Source organism: Schistosoma mansoni (genome assembly GCF_000237925.1).
Source record: "Schistosoma mansoni, WGS project CABG00000000 data, chromosome W unplaced supercontig 0115, strain Puerto Rico, whole genome shotgun sequence".
Taxonomy (NCBI): Eukaryota; Metazoa; Platyhelminthes; class Trematoda; order Strigeidida; family Schistosomatidae; genus Schistosoma; species Schistosoma mansoni.
In genome coordinates, this window is record NW_017386021.1 from 569,357 (window position 1) to 582,551 (window position 13,195).

A 13,195-nucleotide genomic window follows, 5' to 3' on the forward strand; every position below is an offset into this window, starting at 1 on the left:
TGATAGGTCCTGGGTTCGAATCTCGTGAGGGGGGATCGTGGATGCGCACTGCTGAGGAGTTCCACAATAGGACGAAAAAGCCGTCCAGTGCTTCCATGTTTTTCATGGTGGTCTAACTTCAATTGACTCATGATTTCAACTATATAAAATTACTAAAATCGCCACAAATCCCACTTCTGATATTTTAATTCACACAATTAATGATTGTTTTAATGACTTTTTTTTTTTAAAGAGATCAAGGGGAAAGAAATCAACAGAATTAACATGAATTCATTTTATTTATCCTTTTTTCTTTAAAATTCTCTTTTAAATAAATAATTTTAGTTGTTTAACTAACTGACCTTTACTTATTTTATTCTAAATTATTATTATTGTTTATTCACTAATTATCAGAAGGGAGTTAGTGGAGATTTTAGTAATTTTATATTTGAAACCATGAGTCATTTGAAGCTAGACCACCATGGAAAACCTGGAAGCACTGCACAGTCGTTTCGTCCTATTGTAAGACTCCTCAGCAGTGTGCATCCACGATCCCGCCTCACGAGATTCGAACCCAGGACCTATCAGTCTCGCGCGCGAGCGCTTAACCACTAGACTACTGAGTCGGCATCCATTAATTAACTATTTACTTACAATCTTTCGGTCTTTCAATACTATAATGTATAATGTTTTTGTATACATGATATACATTTGTAATATTCCCTACTTAGTAACCTAAATTTGTTTAGATCTAACCGTCAATATAATGATGCCCGCTCACAATAACTTCCCGAGTAAATCTATTTATGTTATTATTTTTAATGTACTTCATAATTTTGATTGTAAGATATTACAGATTGTAAGCAGTTAACTATAACGTGATAGGATAAGAACGAGTTCATGTTATTTTACTCAAATATTTGTTCATACTTCTTTTAAGACAATAAGGAGAATTATATATATATATATATATATATATATATATATATAGCGTGGACAGGAGAACATTATGGAAACTTCTCCGACACTATGTATTTCCTGAGAAGATTGTCAACATTATCCCAAACTCATACGACGGACTACAGTGCAAAGTGGTGCATGGAGGACAGTTGACAGGTGCATTTCCAGTAAGGACCGGAGTCAGACAAGGCTGTCTACTCTCCCCCTTCCTCTTTCTTCTGGTGATTGACTGGATTATGAAGACCTCGACATCTGAGGGGAAGCACGGAATACAATGGACTTCTCAGAATCAATTAGACGATTTGGACTTCGCAGAGGACCCAGCCATCCTCTCCCATACACACGAAGAAATGCAGATGATGACAACTAGTGTAGCTGCGGTCAATGGGCCTCAACATGCACAAAGGTAAAAGCAAGATTCTAAAATATAACACGGAGAACACCAAGCCAACCACACTTGTTGGCGAAACTCTGGAAGATATGGAATCATTCATGTACCTGAGAAGCATCATTGATGAACAAGAAGGATCTGATGCAGACATAAAGGCGAGGATTCGCAAAACAAGGGCAGCATTTCTACAAGTGAAGAACATATGGAACTCAAAACAACTGTCAACTAACTTCAAAGTGAGAATCTTCAATACGAACGTCAAGACAGTCCTACTGTACGGAGCTGAAATGCAGAGAACTACTACAACCATCATCAAGAAGGTATAGGTATTTATAAACAGTTGTCTACGCAAAATACTCAACATTGACTGGTTGAATACTATTAACAACAGTTTTTTTTATGGGAGAGGACAAACCAGCTTCCAGCTGAACAGGAAATTAGGAAAAGTCGTTGGAAGTGGATAGGACATACATTGAGGAAATCACAAAACTGCATCACGGGGCAAGCCCTAACGTGGAATCCAGAAGGGAAGCAGAAAAGAGGAAGACCAAAGAACACATTACTCCGGGAAATAGAAGCAGACATGAAAAGGATGAATTTTAACCTGAAAGGATTGCCCAGGACGGGGTTGGATTGAGAATGCTGATGTGCGGTCTATGCTCCTCAACGAGGGGTAACAGGCGTAAGTAATATATATATGACTACTTATTTTCTAATATCTAAATCACTAATGCAACAGGATTATAGTAGCAGTACTAATGAACACCTTGTAGATAATAAATGTATACTCAACATTACAGAGTTTAACATTTCATTATGTGATACGGCTCTATAGATAATATACATGATCTACCTGTAATTTAAGTGGGATTTTCCTGATATTGAAAAAGTGTATCCAGTTTCAAGTATTTTTGTTCAGATATATGAATATATTACTGTAATAAAACTTGATTAAATAACCTGACAAACAATAAAAAAACATGAGCTAGTAATTTGTCCTCCAATATTGTCTTATCACAAGGTATGTCACCAAACTATGTAAGTATGATGCAAATAAAAAATTATCAACCCACCAGACCATTGATCATTAATGTATGCAGTCGCTTGATTTCTTGGCTAATTATAAAATCAATTTATTTCCATGTAAACACAAAAGGTACATATTTTTTTTTTGAAAAAGTTTTCGACGTAGTTCAGGTTTAAGTTTCGCAAGCGTTAGCCTAATAGATAATCTGATATCAGTAGTTCGGGAAAGATATCAGTGAAATTAATTTGTTAATTATGAACCGATAAGTTAACTAGAATAACTGTAAAAAGTTCACTGAGATTTTTAATATCTGAGTTGTGAAGTAATCTTCTGAGATTATGAACAATGTAAGTAACTTGACCTTTATCAATGCACCCTAATAAACCATCATAATTGACCAGTTCTTATAAATAAAAGTAAGATACTGGATTCAACGGTTCAGTGGTTAGCCACTTAACCGTAGACTTGAACTCAACTGCACCTACCTCAATTTAGTCTACTGCGTAGTTCTATTTGCCTTCACAATTAGAGTGTACATAGAAGCCAAATACATGAATCTTCACTAAGTTGTGAGTCGAAAAATAATGGTATATCAGTGTGAATAAATTGTTAAAAGAAAGCGCAGATACGTAAATCTAACTGACAAGATAACTTTACATGGTAAGAAACTCAATTTCTTTCACAACTAGGACTAACTTACTGAAAAAATTTTAAGAGAAAGAATCTCCGAATAAAACTTAAATAAGTCTATCATGATTAACACAACAATGTTTCTTTACAAAATGGTGATTACTTTCAGTCATCAATATGACTATTGTTTTCCTTAGGATGAACAAAAACTCGTTGGAGATGCAAATGACTAAAGGTGATGGACAGAAATATACAAGTAGACTTAAAGGATGACTAGAATTACTAATTATTACAAATATACAGATATTTCGTTTCATACTGTCAGTACTGCTAATAATCAACAAAAATAGCAGGTAAAAACTAAGTGTCAATCAAATCTAATTAGTAAGTTGACATAAAAAAACCGAATCCCAGTAATAAATATCCCAACGCAGTAAGTACCATAAGTACATATTTCATAAAAACAGGCTATTAAGTTGGTTAATTTTATGCGTATAGAATGTTGTCCCAGATAATCGAAAATGGTAACAATTATTGATTAGATACAAAAATGTCTGTTGTTACAAGAACAATTCATTTTTAAATGTTCATTTATTATAGACAGGTAAATCTTTGCAGTCAGAAGACAAACATAAATGTTTCTTGGATAGACATTCCCTAACTTTTTTCAGCATAATTGTCCCTATATTTCGTGTATAGCCTTTTATAAGATCTTTTTTTATAAATAACTGAGAAGTTGTAATAAATGTCATTTGTATACAACTACACTGTACAAAAAGATGGAGCTAGGATTTAGTTTACAATTTTAGGTAAGTATAATAAAGCAGTTGATACAGTTGTAAGTATACTTCAAAAGATATTCTGACTAGATTCGAGGCGTATGGACAATCATTATTAGTATCAATGTGTAACTTTGCGTAAATAAAATTAAAAGATCACAGTGATCTCATCAAGTCTCTGAAAGAGACTATTAGTACTCCGATTGTTAAAATGAATTATTTGCACAAATCTATTCACCCTACATATGGTCCAAGTAGATAAGCTCTTACTTCCAACTAAACATTCAAACCAACATCCATTATTCTTATTCTGTTTGTTAAACTAACAATTAGACAGGTTATTCTTTACAATAAATCTTGTCATCAGGTCCACCAAGTTAGTATTTATTTCCTTTTTCAGTTTGTGAATAAGGATCTCTGTCAGGTTGTTTAATAAGTAACAACGAATGACTGACTAACCTGTAAATAACATAGATTACTTAATCTAACAGCTTACTTCGCTTAATAGTAACTGGTTACATTTATTCCGCTGAAAGCTGTATATCTACTTTTTATAGATTTTGATTCCCGTTTGTAAATAAAATTTGAAACAGTCATTAAACAGCGACTTCCTTGGCACATTCAAGTAGTCAACTACGTTACTACTGTTATTCATCAGTGAACAGTCACTGTAGTAAAGTAATTGTATTCAATCCCCGTAATAAATCTCAGTTGGCATCCAATTTCTGTAACTCTAATATTGAATCTAAAATATGGAATATTATGGGTTAGAATCACGGTAACATTATGAATCTTCAGTTTCATAATTACTAATAAATATGGAATTCTGATTACATTTTATTTCAGGTTCGTTCACTACTGGGAATCATTAAAAATGGATTTGAATTATGAGCAAACATTTTATACTTGTCTAACCAAACTTGATCTCTAAACCCTGTTTTACAAGTACGGTAAATATGAATAGAAGTTTCATGTTAATTCTTTGATATTTTTCGCTATAACTGAAGTAGTAATTGTCGATAATTAGAGATCAGTGAACATCAATGTACATAGGACGTCTGGTTTTGATTAACTTTCTGTTCATTCTGATGGATACATTAAACAGCGATGTATCATAATATAAAAATATTCGCAAGACGCTGATGTGTTTGGATTTCCTTATAACCTCTGTTATTGATTTGCAAATCATTTATATTTCTTTTATAGGTTGAAATCATATCAAAAGTACAAAATCGAAATATTATTTCTTTACCACTCGATTGTCTTTTAAAAACAGAATATATGGTGACAATCGATCCGGAAATCTGTCATGAAGTTCAAAATTAGTGATCATAATTTATCATACGTTTTACGGGGCCTGAGGGTTTCCATTAATGAAGAGGCCGAAACCATGAAAAGACATATTTTTAGTCCTTTTTAGTTTTTGATGGTTTACCAGCTGACGTCGGCATATGATACAAAATATCTTCTAATTGAATAATCCCTCGAAAACCTCCAGTTTAAATGAAATATAAATCCCAATAACTTGAGGTTGCGAAACAAAAATTTGTTTGGTGAGAAATGATAAATCAGTCAGTATTGGGGATATAAATAATAACAGGATATTTAACAAAGTACACAGTCCCAAAAATGTTAAACACTTAGAAATCAATCAATAATTACTGCCAGCTTATTTATTTAGTTAATTAAACCTTCTATCTTAAAGGAAGTGAACATACTTTTGCTATTGTGCTACGTCAACTAGATGCTTCATTCAGCAATTTTTTTTATAATTGTTTCGCCAAGAGTCATCGGGAAATTAATTCAACGAAATTGAGCTGGTAGAGTTTCTCTACAATTGGTTGGTAGATTGTCCTGTCAAATTATATGTCATCACTTTTTTTGTTGACAGAGCGATTTATAGTAATAACTGATCACAATAACGATACTGAGACAGCAAGCTTTTAACTAAATGCGAAGATAATTCTAATGCCTCATTTTCTGTTAAATCTTTGAACGGAGTATATTGTTTATAAAGTTAGTGATTAACTCATCTATGTCAGCGAAATCACCATTATTGGTCTTTATTTGAACCATAAATCTCTGCTATCTCAACAATAGATATTCAATGTACGTATATTTCGTTGGGTAGAAACAGTCTGTCTTTAAATATTTTCAGAAATGCTCTGTTTTAATTTTATCAACTTCAGATCACAATCATAAAAACAATTGTATTTTGTATTCACTTGGTATTGCTGGTTTGAATCTTCCCATTGATTTTTGGGATTGCAATTGATCAGTCTCTTATTGGCATATGTCCATACTGTTCATATTGCCTCGGTATAGCCTTAATTCACAAGCATGATAAGCAAAGATGGATAGTGGCTAGCAGACGCGCGCTATCAGGACTCAGTAGCTGAGTGGATAACGCGATGGCGTTTGAGGCAAAAGGTACTGGGTTAGAATCCCAGAGTGAACATCAACTCTGAGATGCAGGTACGTCCAGCTGACGAGTCTCATATAGGACGAAACGCGCGTCCTGGATTCCCCTGCTAGCCACTGTCCATCTTTGCTTATAATTGTACTTTGTGTTATGACATTACCGGATAAATTAATTATGTAATAATTATGTATTTTAAGATATCAAGCTTTCATTGAATCACAAAAATAACCCTAAGAGTGTATTAAGTTATACTGAACAATTTTTTGATAACCTTAATGAAAGTTAGATTCCTCATGTAATTGGTCCCTTTGATAGATTTAAGCCTTCAAATTGTTATGAATTCTGCGGGTTTAAGCAAAGCAGGTTTACATTGTTTTTTGATCAACTACATGTCCTGTTTCTATTAAATAGCGTGTTGCTAAACTATAAAGATCATTTGAACAGAGGCAATCCGCGCAGGATGCATATATACCAATAAGAGACTGATTAATTCCAATTCTAAACATCAATGGGGAGATTCGAACAAACAATACAAAAATGAGTTCAAAGATCATTTTCTTCTAAAAGAATAGGTTCTTGGAATTCCTTTGAATATTTGATTACATAAGATGATCGTTAGAACTTTAATAAGGTTTTCACTGTTTAGGCTGTAATCTAAAAAAAGGATACATTTGTTTTGTTCTTGAGTTTGAAAATGCCTTATTGAGACGCATATAATATAAATTTCTTGACCATTACCCTGAACCACGCAACATTTAAAAAACCATTCATAAAGATTGAAACTTGTACAACTCATGAATAATTCAACATATTAGTCGCTTATTCAAAAAAGAAACTTTTCTTAAATAATTGTATGAAGTCGTAGAAATTTCCAACGGATGTTATATAAACGAACATTTACACATGTTTATGTATACACCTATATGTCAACAAATAACCATCTGTTTACTGATTCTGTAGATGACAGTTTTGACCACTAATCAATCTAATTCACCTATACTATTTCGAGTCAAATGTATGGAAGATTGTTTGTTGAGGAAAATTCAGAAAACAACGTCTCAGTTATACAAAATACCAGATGTTGTGGTGTGTATATGTAGTTTTAATCATACCATTTCATAATAAAGTTTTATGTTCAGTAGAAAAATTTGTTACACTATGCATAATAACCCGCATACATTAAAAAATTAAAATATTTTAACTTTGAATGCTGTATACTGATGATTATAATTAAGTTATATGAGAACTGGTAGTCTTATTAATGGTGAAGATTTGTAAGACTGAAGTAATGATAAGGATAATGAATTTATTCATATTTTTCCAAAATGAACCATGATAATCTACATTATCATCCTATATACCAATACTATACACTTTCAGATGTTGCTTATACAGCATGGAGGTGAACATTCAAAAACAGTTACCTCAATACATCTAGAGTATTTTTATGAATTTTGTTACCTAAGTACTTCATCGATGAGTTATGAGAAAAAGTTGTTTGTATTTATTACACTTTACATGTCTTATATATTCTTCTTATAACGTTGCATGGATTCACATCCATTAGTGACGTAGTAATTTATAGTTTAAACTCATATTTTGATAACTTTTACGTATGTTTAAGTAATGTACTTATTAGTGTTTAGCTGATGTTTAGTTAATTGGTATCTTGCAAATTGAAGTAAAGATTTCAAATCTTCGATTGAGACTAAAACTGTTTTTAAATAACAATATAAATGAAAAATACAAGTATTGTACTCCTAGAGATCAATATTTCTGTGATGTTACAAAAATCAATAATCAGAAAGGGTTTTGTGGAGATCTAGTATTTTCATAGTAGGTCCTGGGTTCGAATATCTCGAGGCGAGGTCGTGGATGCGCACTGCCGATGAGTCCCATAATAGGACGAAACGGCTGTCCAGTGCTTCCAGGTTCTCCTTGGTGGTTTAGCTTCAATTGACTCACGCTTTCAACCATGAAAATCAATAAACTTGTAAATAAAGCATTGAATGGTAAGTACTTAAAAAATGCTTTACTATAAAAACTTTATCTAAGGCGACTTTCAGCTTGACAATTTCAAAAATTTACAAAGCTTCAAGCGGTTTGATATCTAGAAAATTTTTAATCACCCTCTGATTGTAATAGCTAAGAGTATTTCAGCACAAATTATCGGCTTAAGATCGTTTGCAAATATGGATCTAGTAGATAAGTATCCAAATTTGTAAACTTAAAACATAGTTATATGCCATATTGCCTAAAAATGATAACATTAAGTGAATACTTCCATGTTAGATACTCAACAGATTTAAAGAGATGATCATATTTGTGTGGCATAATTGACATGGCAACGTTAACATTCATAAATCTAGAGCAATTCAACAGTACTCTTAGTTTCTGAATGAACACCTAAAGTTTGAAATCGCAGATAAACCAGTTGTAGTTAGTATATCTATGACTCATAAAACTTTTCTAAAAAGAAAAGCATCTAAATTTCGAAAGCTGAACCACAAAATTGAACAAGGTAAATTTATTCGTAGTTCAAGATAGAACAGAATTCCAGTAAGTACTGAAGAAGTACATCAATTCGACTAACCTAGTGAAGAGTATGTAATTCACTCATAGAACTTCCGAATTAAAATCGCAACAAAATAGTGAATGATAAATAACCTGTCTAGAGACTAAGATATACAAAAAAAATAATGTAAAAATGATGATTGCATATAGTTTTACAACTTTGAATATATATATATAGCGAGTCTACACTAATTCTTTGTACATAGTACAGAAACAAAATAATTCTGATTATATTGAACTTCTTAGATATGGTATTCCAGTCGAAAAAGGACATTCAATTTTCATGCTGGACTGCATGACTGAAAGCGTCTGAATCTTCCTGTTGTCGACTTTAACGATTACAATTTATCATCTTTTATTGCTATATCTGCATCTTGCACAGATTGTATCGATATCGCCTTTTTAAGAATAAGTATTTTTAGTAAAGTTGTGTGGTGGCTTGCAGTGAAATTCAAGACTCTATCTAAACTCCGTCTCTCAATGAATAATACGATTGTGCTTTGAAGCCGAAGATATTATGTTTGAATCTATGTGTGAGTATCAACACGGATCCATGTACCTCCAGCTGTCACATGACAAGCAGAAGGAAACGAACGTCCTAAATTTTACTACTAGCTACTATTTAGTTTTACGAAATATCAAACAATCAACTTTTCTTTTGGAATGAAGTATTCAAAGTGTTTCACTTGAAATTCATCAGTCCATTAGATTTCTTAAATCGATCGATTCCTAACTATTGTATGGTTCTAATTTTGTTGTTGTTGAATTTTCTCACTGAATCCTAAGCGACCATTCTTGGTTGAATTAGTCAATGTATGAATATTAATTAAATAATTATAAATGTAAAGGTTTTTTTTCAAAGCATCCACAAAGTAATAATTCCCAAAAGGATAAAGATTTGAACATCTCGACTATCTTTATTTTTTCCACTGTTTTATTAGACAGAAAAACAACAAAAAATTCTTATAATGACTTCGCTTCTTACTGTTTAGAAATTACAATACCGATAATTATTTAATTATTTTTTGTTTGAAAATAAAGAAAATTGTCAGAAAGAACAAAATTTTCTAGAAAAATATCACAGTTGAACTGAAATTCATTTATTTATTTATTACAAAGTAGGTTTGAATTTGTCAATACTATCCATTTAAAAGTTTCTGAATGGTGGGGCGTTTATTGTGAAACTTGAATATGCTGGCTCTGAAATTTAGTCGGATAGTGGTCACATAGTGCTAAACAGCCCCATATCATGATGGCACAGTTATCCAGTGTTCCCTGGTTTCTAATTAAACTTCAAATGATTTCCATCTCTGGCGGATACAACCTAAAAATACAAATCATCCTGAATGAAATGATAAAAACGAATTATTTTACTACAATTGTTTTGTCGATCTGTTAAAAATGTTATGTCGTAGGAGGGAAGCTTATGTTTTTGGACATAAACGATATGTATTCCTGAATAAAGTTTAAAAGTACTTCTTTCTGGATTCTAGTAAGATCAACTAAGGAAAGTAATAGATTGGCAAATTTCATATACCTAATTTACTGTACTTTAAAGAAATATTACATTAACATACTGTATGATGCTATTACGAGTTCACCTAGTCTACGAATGGAACAAAGGTTTGTGACCGAAGACCAGTAAGCTAGTTATTCTGATGCGTCCCAGCCCCGCTAACTAGAGAGAGAAGTCGAGATCCGAATGGGGAGCAAATACATTCCGCAAGCAGCCAGAAGCACAAGCGATCCAACAGGCACAAATTAAACGTTTATATACAACATAAAACTGTCCTTGGGAAACGTTACAAAATGGCATACCAAAAGACACAACGGACCAATAGCATTTAAAATTTTCCCAAGTGGGAAATACGACATGGAGGTGAAAATAGTGCTTTTGGTGAGAAAACAAAGAAATTTCAAATTTCAAAATAAAATTACAAAAATAAGGTATTTACCAAGTGAGTTCTGGGGATCTAACATCCCCCAACACATACTGACATAACATTTCTAATTACTGTTTAAAAGCTTCTTCACAAATTAAACATTTATATTTTGGCGCTTTTTTAAATGGAAATAATCATGTTTGGATAGTAAAGTAAATGCCAGTATTCAGTGAAAAAAGGAAGTTCATTAGCATTTGGATAGACAAATACAATAGCATAATTTAAGTAAGAATACAAAGTGGATAATAAATGAGTTATTTTTTGAAAACAAACAGAAAATCAGCTGAATAACTATTCAGGATATCAAGAGTTTTACGGATATTATAGTAATTTCAATAGTTCAGATCATGATCGTGAATGCACACTGCTGAGGAGTCCCACAATAGGGCGAAACGGCCGTCCAGTGCTTCCAGGTTTTCCGCGGTGGTCTATTCAAGATATGCTTAATGTAAAGACAATTCACACAACGGAATTATATCAACTGGAAAACTTTAAAATATCAGTGAGCTCTAAGTAGTCATTTAATTATATATCGAAAGTACAGATCTGTAATCAAACTACGTCGCTTATGAAACCATATTCAAAATTTTCAAGTTTTACAAAGAGTAAGATATAGTCCAGCCATTAAATAACAGTTCAGTGGCTTTCATTTTCAATTTTTAATAATCCACAATATACGATGACAAATTATTCGATGTGCAATGTACTTTTTGCCGACAGATATATGATTATGATTCAAGCTCACTTTAGGTTATATATTTCTATTTACTGGAGAACGTTATTATATGTTAGATTTATTTAATTACAAATGAATAGTAAATATCTCAATGAAATTTTTTCCTTCAGATGCATACTTCAGACTTTAATACTTTTATGATAACTATTTTAGTCAATAGAAACACACAACGACAATGTACGATAGTTTGGTAGCATATGATACATAACTGTAAACGTAACTTATCTCGATTGAAATCAGCAATTATTCTTTTTCCTGCTTGGTTCAAATAATTGGTCACCTATTATGTTGTTAACTTCTATCAATCTATAGATTGAATGAAACTCATACTTTAAAGCACCTCATCACATAGGTTTGTAATTGTGAATTTTACGCCTTCATTACTCTCCTAACTTACCAATGTTCATTTCAGTTTTCAGTTGAATGGTTTGCAAAGAATAATTTAATTTAAGAATTTTGTCAGTCTGACATCATCTATATGACAGTTGTGAATCTGAGAGCACAATACAAACATACCCTACAAGATAACAGTATATTTGCACATCCATTTTCAAACAAACTAAAAATCTTCGATTTCGGGTTGTGGAAATCGTTGAATTTCACTGAAGTCATGAACCGACCAATGTTAGATCACTATTGAAAACCTGGAGGCACCGGACGGTCATTTCGCCCTAATATGGGACTCCTCAGCAGTGTAATAATGTGCTTACTAGTAAATAGCTTTGAGAGAGAATTTTTGGAGTTCTAGTGGAAAGCCGTGACCAGCTGAGTTCAACCGTGTCGGGTGTGAGGCAGTTAGCCACCGAGGATAATGGAAGATGGTCGCACGACATCGTTGATTGGTTGAAGTTAAACATTAACACCGTTGAATGCTGACTCAATAGTTTAGAGGTTACACTTTCTCAACGCAAGAATGGAGGTTTTTGGTTCCCGTATATAGGATCGTGGATACACGCTGTTAAGAAGTCCCACACAAGGGTAAAATGATCGTCCTGTGCTTCCAGGTTTTCAATGGTTGTCTAACATTGATTGATTCATGATTTCAGTGGAACTAAAATTAATTTAGGTCCCTGACAATCCGAATAATGCAATGAAATATTTTTCTGGTCATCAGTAAAGATAGAATTCTATCGGTCAGGCTGCATTATGGCCATCGATCAAGGTAACTCAATATCGCATGTACAATTTCGTAACATTAGATATTTGGAGGCGATTTGTAAGAAATTCTGGACCTAGGTTTAATGTTAGTTGACACTCATTGGTAAGGCGTACCAGTAATCGTCGGGAAACTGAGGCTGTTTGATGGATTAGAATCCACATCATCCTTTTATATAGCCTCAGATCTTACTACTGAGCTACTAGGGGTGTGACTGACTTACTACAGAACTTGTAAAGGACCAGACAAGTTTGACAAAGCTCACTGATCAGTAATCAAACAATGGTAGAAATCATAATCGCACAGGAGTTCATTTTTGACCCTCTCAGTCTGTAGAAATGCATTTTTAATATAGGCCAACTACCTCCATACCTAGGATTGTCTACGTACTACCCTTAACCGGCTAAAAAATCATACAATTTCCAAATGTCCTTCAGCCAACTTCAGTGTGTGATGTAATCTGCCTACAAATAAATTCAGTTAGATAGAAAAGTGTGAATCATTTTGTAACATCCACCTTACGCACCGTAAATGATGGATTAAAATTTCTCATCCAATCATATCATCTTTATTTAAAGATTATACTTATTTAACATAT